Source organism: Ambystoma mexicanum, chromosome 8 (genome assembly GCF_040938575.1).
Source record: "Ambystoma mexicanum isolate Mex_15411 chromosome 8, UKY_AmexF1_1, whole genome shotgun sequence".
NCBI classification, from domain to species: domain Eukaryota; kingdom Metazoa; phylum Chordata; class Amphibia; order Caudata; family Ambystomatidae; genus Ambystoma; species Ambystoma mexicanum.
The window spans coordinates 1,445,416,658-1,445,429,407 of NC_090929.1; the positions used below are offsets into that span (position 1 = coordinate 1,445,416,658).

The 12,750-nt window shown below is 43.4% G+C and overlaps 1 non-coding gene across 1 annotated transcript; it reads right to left on the minus strand.

The window, feature by feature from the left end:
- Window positions 1–1,130: 1,130 nt before the first annotated feature.
- On the minus strand, window positions 1,131–1,292 carry LOC138474934 (U1 spliceosomal RNA). Its single transcript, XR_011269152.1, has one exon. It is a non-coding gene; the product is annotated as a U1 spliceosomal RNA (small nuclear RNA).
- Window positions 1,293–12,750: the final 11,458 nt, after the last annotated feature.

Below are 12,750 nucleotides of genomic sequence, written 5' to 3' on the forward strand. Positions count from 1 at the left end.
GCTTTTTAAATTGCACTTGATGGTTGTGTTTTAGCAAGATTAAATTAAAACTGTGATTGACAGGATTGGAGCTTGCGACGGTTGGTGCTCGCACATATTGCGTTGTTTTCTTGAAACAAGTTTGTTAAACCTGTGATTAAAAACGAACGAGTGTTAGCAAGCTAAGAGTAGACGAATCAAGAATGGAGGATGTTACTCCATTAGTGCATCTCTGCAAGCAATTACCAAAACATGCACCTAAACTTAGACAGTACAGTGCAGAATGTGTTAAAGCAGGCTTGTCCAACCTTTCTGAATGTGGGGTCGAAGCATTAACTTTTTGTCACCCAGTGGGCCGGCGAGCCAAAAGTCAACAACCTTACCCGAAGCAGTATATTAAAAAGCGATTTTGTGTGACCTTTGACACAATAGCAAATCAGGCAGTGATAGCCATGCAGTCCCAAAGATAGCTTTTGGTGTCATGGGCAGTGATCAAAGGTTATTTGCTTGTGATTTCTTTCAGTGTCTATGTGTTCATATTTTTCTGAAATAGTGGGTGCGACCGAGCGTAGCGAGGGAGCTATAAGGTTCTAGGTAGGGGTTGGGGGGGTTCCCCCCCAAGAATCTCTTTTCAAATATGGGGTTGAAATGGTGCATTTTATAGCAGAAAAAGTGACCAAAAAGCCATAAGTTTACAATCAGTTCTAAAGGGGAACATGAACATTCCATGTCACCAACAGCAGAAAAGAACATTTTACAACACAACACATTTTAATGATCAATGTGTCCACAGTGTAAGACAGCACTGTCACTGATGTAACACATTGTCATGCTGGTTGTACCCATAATATGCCTCTGTAGCAACATGTCTATGCTGGCTGTTCCCAATTTAGGCCAGCATTGTCCTGTAAAAAGCACGATTGATGCTGCCTGAACATGTGCAGTGTGCCCAATACATATGGTAGCTTATCTCTGTAATACACATTACTTCTGTGGTGATGAAAGAAGCATAATTCAATTCAACAGATAAAATACGGAAAAGCGATCACCCAAAAGTGAACCTAATTGAAGAAACGCAATGTGAGCACAATCTTAAAGTATGCAACCTAGCAGGCCTAGTGCACACTTTACCTTTTCTTTCACCAATAAATCGAGGGAGAGCGCAAACGCAGTCCCCCACTACCAGAAATAATGCAGTTGTATATCCTGCATTTGGGAACATAGCAGGGGTCAGCAAATCCGATGTGCAATGGGTAAGCCTCACCCTGGGAGATCTGCCCTTGAGATCAGATTCTCCCCTGCCAGCTAAGTATGAGTTGCATGCAAAAGGGCAGGGGTTGGGTCAGTTCTGGGAAGCCCCACTAAGCGAGGGTGAGAAGGCAGGCCCTGACCCAGCCCCAACCCCCCACACCTCGGAAGCTCTGAGCATCTGCAGAGCTGCCTGTCCCGCATGTAGGGGGAAGCTCCAGCAGGCAGAGCACAGCAGAAGAGCAGATTGTAGCGCAGTTCCTTTCTCCCATCAGGCCCTGCTCGGCCCAAGATTTGTATAAATAGCAGGATGGCTCAAGCAGGCCTGTTGCAGTCTGCCCACTGGCCTGTTGGCCCCACACGGGCCAATGGCTCTCCTGAGCGGAGCTGCTCAGCGCTGGCCCCATTGACACCATCATAATCATCCTGGACCTCGACGCTCCACCACCCCTGAATCTCAAAGTTCTGCTCAATGACAATGCTGAAGCTTTGTCATTGAACAGAACTCTGAGACTCGTAACCATATGCCGTGTTGTGTCAGCCGAGCCTGCACAGCGCCAAAGGCAAGTATTCCCTTGTCCGGGCCCAGAGGTCACTGAGTCTTCCAGTGCCATCCACTTGGCACGGCCTACTGTTCCCAGCGTTTTCTACCCGCAAATCAGCACAACTGCCAAACAGAACTGCATCATTGGGGCCCATCGCTGCTGCTCTCTGACTTGACCCCAGCCCAGCGCAAAGGCACCCATACTTCTGGTCTGATGCTGAAAAGCCTGGCTCTGCTGAGATCCGAAAGACAAGAACTAAGGTATTTTGGGAACATAGTACTATTGTTATTTGTGTTGCAACTGTATCAGCTCACACCTCTCCTGAAGGGTATAGGCTGCCCTCAGACTGCGCAACGAAAAGAGTGAAAATAAGTTATACCTGTTGGGCTTGCTTTTTCACTTTTATGATTGGGATCACTGCTGCATGGGTATTAAGCACGTTATAAATAACCTATCATATCAGATCATATCATAGATCACAGATCAAGATCATAAGCAACTTCCAGAAACCTTGGCAGGTGGTCCACTGAGGCCCAGGTTGCAGTGTGTTATTGGGGCACTACTAGGCTAACATATTGTGCTGCACATGTGGTATTCGCCATGCTTTGATATCCCACTGGCCACATCTATAATATCCAATGTACTTGGTATAATACATGGACATTTTCATCAATCTGCACTGTGCTTAGAGGTAAACATAACTGAGCTCCCGCTGTTCTTCTTTGTCTCGAGACGAGGAAAAAAAGCACTGCAAAGGTTAAGTTTCTCAGCTGTTAAAGGTTCATCTTCTGTGGCATTCGCAATTCAAAAGAAGGATTTTTGGGGCAGACAGGCTGTGTCGCCGCAACCCCTGCTAAACATATGTCCAGAGATGACAAACCTTGAAAATAACTCCGCACAATGGCCCTCTGAGCAGCGGCCCACAGCTAATCAGGGGTTCAGGAATCCGCTGTGCTGCCCAGGTCGAGAGGAACTCCTGCACAGCACCTGTCCACATAATCCTTCGCCCGGGCCAGCACTCTCTTCTCCTCACCTCGCCACCTCCTCCCTTCATCTCGGCTCGTCTTTTGCCCCTCGGAGCACCATACAAGAGAGGAACGGGCATGTCTGGGCCGGAGCCCGTTCCTCTCTTGCATGGTGGGTCCTACTTGGCTGAAATGGGATATTTAAATGCAAAGTAATTGCTACTATATTAATCCCATTGTTCATAGTTTGTGGGAGTACTGGGCAATTGTATGGACCCACGCTCACTGAAAATGAATGGTATTCCCGAGGTAACCCTCACTATGCCGTGATACAAATTAGTCTCTCCTTCCTTCATCATCAAGGTCCAAGATCTTCAGTAATTTATTTATTTCTGCAATGTTTGTCGGATATCCGACAAACATTGCATAAATAAATAAATTAACGCTTCGTGGCTGAGGACTGTAACTACCTCTGTTGACCCCATGGGGTCACCAGAGGAAGTTACAGTTTTGCGCACAGGCACATTTAAAAAAATGTTTTGTTTTTTTTTTTTACTAAAGAGTTGTCCAACATACGGCCTCGCTGGCCACAAAAAATGGCTTGGCGGGCCGCATTGTGGCCCGTGGGCCGTATGTTGGACAACCTTGGGTTAAAGGAACCGCAGATAAAATGTTTATGCCGTGGCCGCAAGGAGGGTCACTATCAAAGGCAATCTTGCAGCTATGACGACATATTTGCATGCAGCATATACTGGGAAGAAGCTAGACAAGCGCCTAGCAAGCTTGGAGCTCTGGAAAATGTACCAACAAGAGAAAGATGAGGAGCCTCCTATAGACTGGATACTTAATGTATGCAAAGAGGGGGGTGAAGAGCCTCTTCCTTTCACTGAAGAATTACCAGTTTCTATAGGAGAATGTGACATGAAGGTGACACTGCTATATTCGAGGCAAACACCTGTCAATATATTGGGATGAGATTTAATGACTAAGTTGAATAAGACAATCTCGTTCACTGATGAAGGTATAGTGTTTTCAACACCAGGAATGCATTACTTAAACGTGTGCGAAATGATTATGGCATTCGCAGGACAACTAGCTATGAGAACAACTCCATTAGAACCAGAGGTTTTCCAGTATGAAGTACGCATTATGTTGTCATGGCTACCAGGCCTAGCAGGCAGAACAATGAGAACTCCAGATGAATTTTTATTTAGACCAAGAATACCTATCCTCTAGGAAAAGGGACGAGTTTTTCCCTTCGAGATACAAGCAGCCATAATGCGAGGGGAAATGGTTTTGCTTGATGGACATGATGATGAAGGAAAACAATGGCATGCAGTAATCGCCATCGGGAGGGTTACAGATTGACCAACGTCACTGATGAAGATCTGTTTTGGGGATCATCCATCTGATGACAAAATAATATTTGAGATGTGCATTACATATTGCATTACATAAGTGTAATTAAAAGAGAAGTTCCTCAGAAAATGATGATAGCACAAAAACGTCCCGATTATTTTGATGGTGACATAACCAAAAGTTCCAATTTCATTATGAACCACTGGGACCTATGACGTAGGCCTACTAAAGGGGGCTGGAGAAGTCAAAATTGTATTGAAACCAGGAGCAATTTTACCTAGAGCATGACAGTATCCTATGTCGAGAGAGGGGGAAAAAGGTATTTTTAAGATGATTTCCGCCATGATGGATCAGGGCATCTTAGTGAAGTCAGAGTCACTGTGTAATACATCAGTGTATCCTGTGAAAAAAAGGAAGGGGGGTTGTGGCGTTTAGTGCAGGACCTTCGCCCAATAAACCAGATTGTAGAGGCTGAATTCCCTCTAGTTCCTAACTCGTCTACGATCCTATGTAATATACCTGTTGAAGCACGATATTTCACTGTGATTGACTTGAAAAATACATTTTTCTCAATCCCATTGCACAAAGACTCACAGGATCTGACATCATTTACGTTCAGACAAACTCACCTGAAAAGCACTTGTTTACCACACGGGTATTGTGAGTCTCCATCGATTTTCAATAGAGTTCTTCAAATGGACTTAAGCAATATTGCTTTAGAAAGCATTGTGTTGCAATACATAGACAATATTTTAGTTTGCAGCAGCTCAGAGAAAGAGTGCAGACGCAATTCTGTCCAGCTGATGATCATACTCGCTGACAAAGGTTATAAAGTTGACAAAGAAAAGTTACAATATTGTCAACAAGAAGTGTTGTATATAGGCCAATTGATATCACATGAGGTCAAAAAGGTTACCCCTGAAAGGGCTGAGGCTATTTTAAAAACAGCAAAGCCACACACGACAAAGCACATGCAGAGGTTTTTGGAATTATGTAATTATGTCAGAGCATGGGTCTTTGACTACAGCTCATGTATAAGGCCTTTATTGCAGGCTCTTAAGAAAGTACAGGCAGCGCAGGAAAAAATTGTGTGGACTGAGGAGATAGAAGAAGGGTTTGATGAATTGAAAAAAGCAATTTGCACAGCTCCAGTTTTAGGGATTCCTAATTATGCTGAGGAATTCTTTTTGTTTTCACATACAGATGGCACTGTTCTGACAGCAATGCTCACACAGAGAACCACGTTGGGGTACAAGCCCCTTGCATATTACAGTGGAATCTTAGACCCAGTAATGAGAGGTAATTTTTTGTGTGAACAAAGTTTGGCAGCCGCTATGTTCACCATAGAGAAAGCTGCATGCATAGTGATGGGATGCTCCATGACGTTGTTTGTTGAGCACGCATTATTTGCCATTTTAGAAAAACCAAAAGGCGCATTCACATATCAAAGGGCTTCTACCTATGAGGTCATCATATCAAACCCAGCAATCACAATAGTTTGATGTAAAATAGTGAATCCTGCCATGTTTGTAGCTGAGCCAGTAACAGAAAGAGAACATGTGCACGATTGTCCAAACTATGAAGTTCTATGATGAACTTCCTAGAATAAAAGAGAATGCATTAGCAGGAGGAGAGATTGTTTTTATTGACGGTTCTTCAAGGATCGATCAAAATGATGGACAGAGGTATACAGGTGCCGCTGTGGTAAAACACACAGCAAATGGGGCATTTCGGGTGCTTATTATTACTTTCTGTCTCATTATTCAGCACAGGCAGCAGAATTATTGGCTTTGATACTCGCGATCGAGAATCATGCAGACCAGGAAGTAACAGTGTACAGCGACTCCGTCTATGTGATGTCAACAGTGCACGCAGGGTTAGCACGTTGGAAAAGGAGGGACTACCTCCGAGCGGATGCCATGCCAGTGCAGCACGCTGCCTTATTGGATAGGCTTATTAAGGCACTACAACTCCCAGTAGGCATAGCAGTCATTAAATGTGCAGCCCACACTAAAGGGGCAGATTTTATCTCACGTGGAAATCAAGCAGCAGATGCTGAGGCCAAGCGTGTGCAATTACAGATAAAGAGATGATGAATGTTGAAACTCCTAATGTGAATGAAAAAATGATTGTTATGATGACTGTATCTGAAGGATACAACCATTTGTCAAAAACGCAGTTAATAGAGGTCCTCAAGAGTAAAAGAATTTGTGGACGTGAAGAGCATGTTCTTTAAACCCCTCTGAAGCATTGTGGTGACAGGACAGCACTGGTGAACCGGTGATACCTATAGCCTTGTTAAGGGTAGAGCTGGAACAGCTACACTATCCCGCGCATACATCAAGGCAGAATCTCGCTGCAACTATTGCTGAGGAATGGTTTGTGCCAAATTTAGAACATGTTACATTTTTTATAGTGAACTGTATTGTGTGTCAACAATTCACGGCTGGGCATACAATGTGCATAGTTAGGGGAGTCATTCCGAGACCTTATGGCCCTTTTCAGCACTTGCATATCGACTAAGTTGACATGATACAAGTATGTTATGGATATAGATACCTGATCGTAGCGGTGTGTCCTTTCTCGAGATGGACAGAAACAGGTCCATGAAAACACCCAGATTCCACCTCTGCAGCAAAATTCTTAGTGCAGGAAGTATTTTCTAGATGGGGAGTATGTGAAGTTATGAGGTCAGATAATGGTGCTAATTTTGTGAACCAGGTATTCGAACAGATCAGTTTGTTGCTTGGTATCAAGCACAAGTTTTCTTTGGCTTATCATCCACAAGGAAATGGGATCTCTGAGAGGCTCAACGGCCTGCTAAAAGAAAGAATAGCCAAGTGGAAGCTTACCTTGAAGAAAGGGTGGTTGCATTGCATACCACTGGCATTATATGCTTTAAGGAACCAACCGGGTTCTGACCACCATCTCACACCTCACGAAATAGTGACGGGGAGGCAAATGAGAACAACCCTAATGCCTTCATCTAGAGGTAGAAGTGATACTCAGCCAACTGGAGAACTGTTAGAAATGGAATTGCATGATTATTTGAACTGTATGACTTCCAGTATTTCTGTCATTTCAGGACAGCTGCAGAGACACAGGTGTAGAGCAGTACAGAACACAGAAGGAGATGCTTCAACAGACCAATCTCAGAAACTTTGTGTTCCCCAAGTATTCCCTGGAGATGCGATTCTAATCTGCAACCACGTAAGGAAAAAGTGGGACGAACCCCGTTTTAACAGTCCGTTCATTGTGGAAGACTACACGCCGCCTGCTGTCAAAATGCAGGGCCGTCGTGCTTGGATTCTTCTTGGGGACGTTAAAATCTTTGCTGGAGAAACTCCTCTGCCCGCTCCCTTAAACGAAGCAAATACAACATTGAGGAAGAACCAAAGCATGTGCAGACAAGATCGATGATGAGGAAGAAGGACGCAGAAGCTGACAAGTAGAATGACAAAGAGTTAATTGGACTGTGGCTTGGTTTGGGACACTACTTTTAAGCCATTTATAAAAAGGTAAAGGAAAGTAAATTCGAACACTCTGGGCATATCAGTTGCAGGGTTAAGGGAAGATCTGTATTTGTGAATCCACAGTAGCTTATTGACTTTGGATTTAGGCATGCTTAAGCCTTGATAAGAAAGGATTATGCCAGATTTTGATCGTGGACAAAACAATTGGAAAAAGGTACAATACCCATATTTGTTTAACACTGAGTTCCTGTTTGGATTTACCTATGGTGTCACCCAGTGATGACCATTCTTATTTATTTTGAGTTGGTGTTGCACTCTTTCCCTTTGTTGGTGGGGAGCACTACTCGCATACCTGCTTTCTTGCGAGATCCTAAGTATGGCCCAATTATAAGAAGATTGCTCATAGTTATCATTGAACAATTCTTGCAATTTGGATTTAGGCATGCTTAAGCCTTGATAAGAAAGGATTATGCCAGATTTTGATCGTGGACAAAACAATTGGAAAAAGGTACAATACCCATATTTGTTTAACACTGAGTTCCTGTTTGGATTTACCTATGGTGTCACCCAGTGATGACCATTCTTATTTATTTTGAGTTGGTGTTGCACTCTTTCCCTTTGTTGGTGGGGAGCACTACTCGCATACCTGCTTTCTTGCGAGATCCTAAGTATGGCCCAATTATAAGAAGATTGCTCATAGTTATCATTGAACAATTCTTGCAACTACCTGAGTACAGGGAGGAGAGTACAAATACCCCTATCAACTGATGCAGCTCATAGACAAGTCAGTGTGGTGTTTTTTTCATCTGGTTGAGGAGTACCTGCATCTTGTTGGAAGGCACACTGATGTGCTCACCTTTCTAAGGGATCCGAGAAACACTGCAAATCTGAATGTGATCTTGGAAGGCATTATTATCCAAATGGCAGATCACAAACATGATGAATAAATTATCATTCAAGAGAAGAGACATTTAGAAGGAGAAAAGTTTACTGTATAGGAATACGATTGTGTTTTTGGCTCAAGTTCATGTATTCCTATTGCTCCAAAAAACCTTCTAAAAAATCTTTAAACATTTGAAGAAACTATTCTTTTTTTCTCTTTTTCTTTTTTGATTACTCATTTATTTAATGTTTTTCATTTGTGTGTATTGGTTTACATCTATAATTGTAATAATCATTTTACTTTCAACCTTTTGAAATTTGTCACTGTAGTATGCATTTGTCACTAATTATTGCATTACTATAAATATGGAACAAATCTAGACATGTTCTATGTCCTTTTCTTACATGTGACTTGTTTGTAAGCACAATCCATTTCTTGATAAATTTTTTAATGAATAATGACAGATAATGAAGCTGTTACCAAGTGTGGTTTCTACTTCTTGTGTGTTCTACATTATTATCTAAGTGAGCATTTATTTTGAGCGAAATCACAGGTTGGTGTAGAAACATTCCTTCGAGGGACAGATCGAAAGGTTGCTGATGAAAAAAGGACTCTCGATTCATGCTGAAAGAAATTCGACATGTCATCTGGGCTGAAGCAGATTCGAGGCATAGATTGGGAGATAATCTATGTCGTTGAGTTTGTTTAGACTTACTGAAGTCATTTTTCTTCATAATAAAGAGCCATCTACAGTTCGGCTGGTGAAAGACTGATTCTAGAGATACAGAGAAAGTTGTTTTGTCATCCAGTAAGCAGACAACTGATCGAGAACGAGTTGCTGAGTAAAGACAGCAGCTTCCAGAAGCAGTTCACAATGCTGATATATTAAAGCTTGAGTTTTTCCTTCCTTAGGTAATCAAGATGGGTAATCTAAATAGCAACATAATATTACCACATGAAGAGAGACGCTCACATTGTCCAAGAAGTAAATGTTGTAGGCGTTTTTATTCATTTGCAAAAGCAGCTTTTCTTCCACCATGCCGAAGGTTCTGAATTGATCAGCGGACCACAGCACTGCGAGTCAGCACGGACTCTTGTTGTGTGAATTTCTTTCCCTGGAGGGGGCAGAGCTAACTGGTGGACACGTGACCCATCACCTGACCAGAAGGTCTTTTAAAACGCGCCCGCAGTCAGGCGAGCGGTGCGTTTTTATTCATTTGCAAAAGCAGCTTTTCTTCCACCATACCGAACGTTCTGAATTGATCAGTGGACCACAGCGCTGCGAGTCAGCACGGACTCTTGTTGTGTGAATTTTGTTCTTTGGAGGGGGCGGAGCTAACTGGTGGACACGTGACCCATCACCTGACCAGAAGGTCTTTTAAAACACGCCCACATTCACCCTTGCAGCGTTAAGCCCGACGGTGTCAAGGGTGCTGACTGTTTTATGGCTGTTTGGTGCTGGGGTGCCATATAACCTAGCTACACTGGGCCCTATACAGTCGAACCAAAACATTAGGAACTTCAGTGGAGGTAAGGGCTGTGAAGCTGAACTTTACTATTCAATGAAATATTGCTAAGTAAGCAAATATACGTGTGATCAGGAGACTGCGGAGGTGTTAACAGCCTCTTTGATCCTGGTTACTTTTTAATCGTTTAAATCGCTCAAAATGGTTAATCCTAAAACTTCCAAAACCCGCTACAACTTGAGGAGGGGTAACGGAGCAAAGGACGATCATACACCCACTGTTAAAGACAATAAGATTGTGTATGAGGGGGAGAAGTCCGATAAAGGCACTATACCTGCGTTATTCCAAAAAGTCATCCCTAAAAAAAAAAATTGGGCACTGACCTTTTAGGTGATTCCCACGAATCTAATCACAATGGGAGTCAACCATTGGATGTTTTTAACTATGAGGATATTGACAACAACTCGCTGCTGAATCTCTGTCTCTCCATACAAAAATCCATGACCCCTCTTCCAGGAGGTGGAAATCCTGCCATCAATGGTGGCCAGACAGTTGAAGCCCAGGTTTTGCGTGCGACGGATGCATTGGCGGCATCATTCGCTGAGCCTCAGGACCTGATACCAACTGGTGGCACTATCCCTAGCAGAGTTGAAGACCTACAATCACCTCTCCCCGCTATTCCATCATCTACCTCGGAAAGGGACCGCCTTTCGGCCTCACCCAATCTGTATATCGACCTGGAAGGGTCAGCCGGGGCTGATGAGATCAGGGGAAACGATAATTCCCATTCCCAAGCAACATCAATTGCTGAACTCCAGACTTCGATGGGCACCATGCAATTTGCCCTAAAAATTCTACTCAAACTTTGTGGTAGAATTCATGTTAATACAGTCCTCCATCTGGGTCTACCCGACCCTCGAATCTTGCAAGACACCCCCCATCTGGAACTTGTGAGTCCCAAAGAAATCTCTACAACTGAGGCTCCTCCTATAAATGAAGAAAGTGCATCTGCTTTAAAGGAAGAGGAGGTGGCTCCTATATCCAAGAAGCAACGGAGACTGACCAGACAGTTAAAGAACCAAAAGGCTTCTGTGATTATAGCCTCCCCACTCCCAGCAACAGCACCCGTGCCAATAAAATCTAGGAAAGCACGGAAAAGAGCCCGCAGATCAAAGAAGCGCCTGAGTGCACAAGCAGGCAAACTAACTAGCTGGTTACTGCCTGATAAACCTAATGAGATCTCGTATGTCAGTAGCAATGATCAGGAGCCAGGATCACCAATCTACTTGAGGAAGAATCCAATGTATATTCTACACCACGCAGGAAAGATAAATGTCCACAGAAATCTTCATCAGCTGTGAAACAAAATGATAAACCTAACAATACTCTATTGAAAATATGCTACCTTAAAAATTTTAATCAAAGGAATGCAAATAAATGACTGACCAGACCTCAAGTGCTGGCCAAACTTCATCTAATCCCACAACTGCGGGTTATACGGTCCGAAGATTTCTCCTTTGTGAAACCTTTGAAAGTACCCAACTCCAATGTGACTGCGCTACACTGTGAGGTACATGAAACGATCGAGCTAATTCGTGCTCATAAATCTAGTCTATCACAGGTGGGATTGGGGGTTGATGTAAACAAAGAAGAAGAGGACCCATTAATTCCAAGCGCAGATAGCACCAGGAAGACCAGTCAGGCCATAATGCCTAACCTCCCTACTAACAAGAAGGTACAACTAAGTGATATTCAAAACACCTTGAAATGGCTGGCTGACTCACTCCCTATGGTCCTCCAAAAGAAATGAACTTGTTCTCTTTTGTCTTGGAATACTCGAGGCTTCACTCATCTTCTTACCTCTCAGGGTTCTCTTCCGCTTATTGGTACTCAAGATTTTTTCCTACTTCAGGAGACTTGGCTCATGTCACCACTTCTCATGGACGGTTATGCTATACACAACTGTCCTGCTAAGAAAGGACCCAGGGGTCGCCCATATGGTGGATTATTGATTGGAGTGAAGAATACCATCCCTAGTGTCAGACTAACCACAACCTATGAGGACTATATTTGTGCAATTGAAGCAGTATTAGGGATGGATGTCACAGCGATAAAAGTGCTCATAATCAATGTCTACAACCCCCCAGGTGCTAAGCATCGAGAACTAATACAGGAAGCACTCCACGATTTAATTGGCAAATGGAGAATGAACACCGGGTCTAACCACATTATTCTTGCCGGCGACTTGAATTGTCATATTATTGGGGACCGGGGATCTGTTCACAATAATGGCCTACACCAAGACAGCAGAATGGAGACTGTATTAGAGGATACCCAGGGTGAATGCTGGCGTCTATTCTTCAAATGTTGGGACTTGGAGAAAATGAATGGTCGAACCCAGAGTGATAGACCAGCAAAGAGTATCTGGCATCAGGGACTGCACCAGAGTACAATCGACTATATTTACACCAGTACCGAAGTGGCAACTAAGGTCCTCGATATGTCAGTAACCCAGAGCCCTTGGAGTGCTCATAATCCGCTTATTTTGACCATAGATACTATTCTCACCATTGCTCAGAATACCCATAGCAGCGAATTAACTGTAAATTATCCAGCAAACCGAATTATCTGGTCTGACAATAATATTATCAAGGCCTCTAGGGTTACTGACCAGTGGAACTTAGATTATGCAACAAAACTAGGTGCCATGTCGCCCGATGAAATTGAAAACTGGATAACCAGTTTCTCGGGGGAACATGCGATATGCAGACGCCCATTGGCACTGAAGGAAATGTCCTCGAATCCCCCATTTGATAAGATAATTCGTAATGC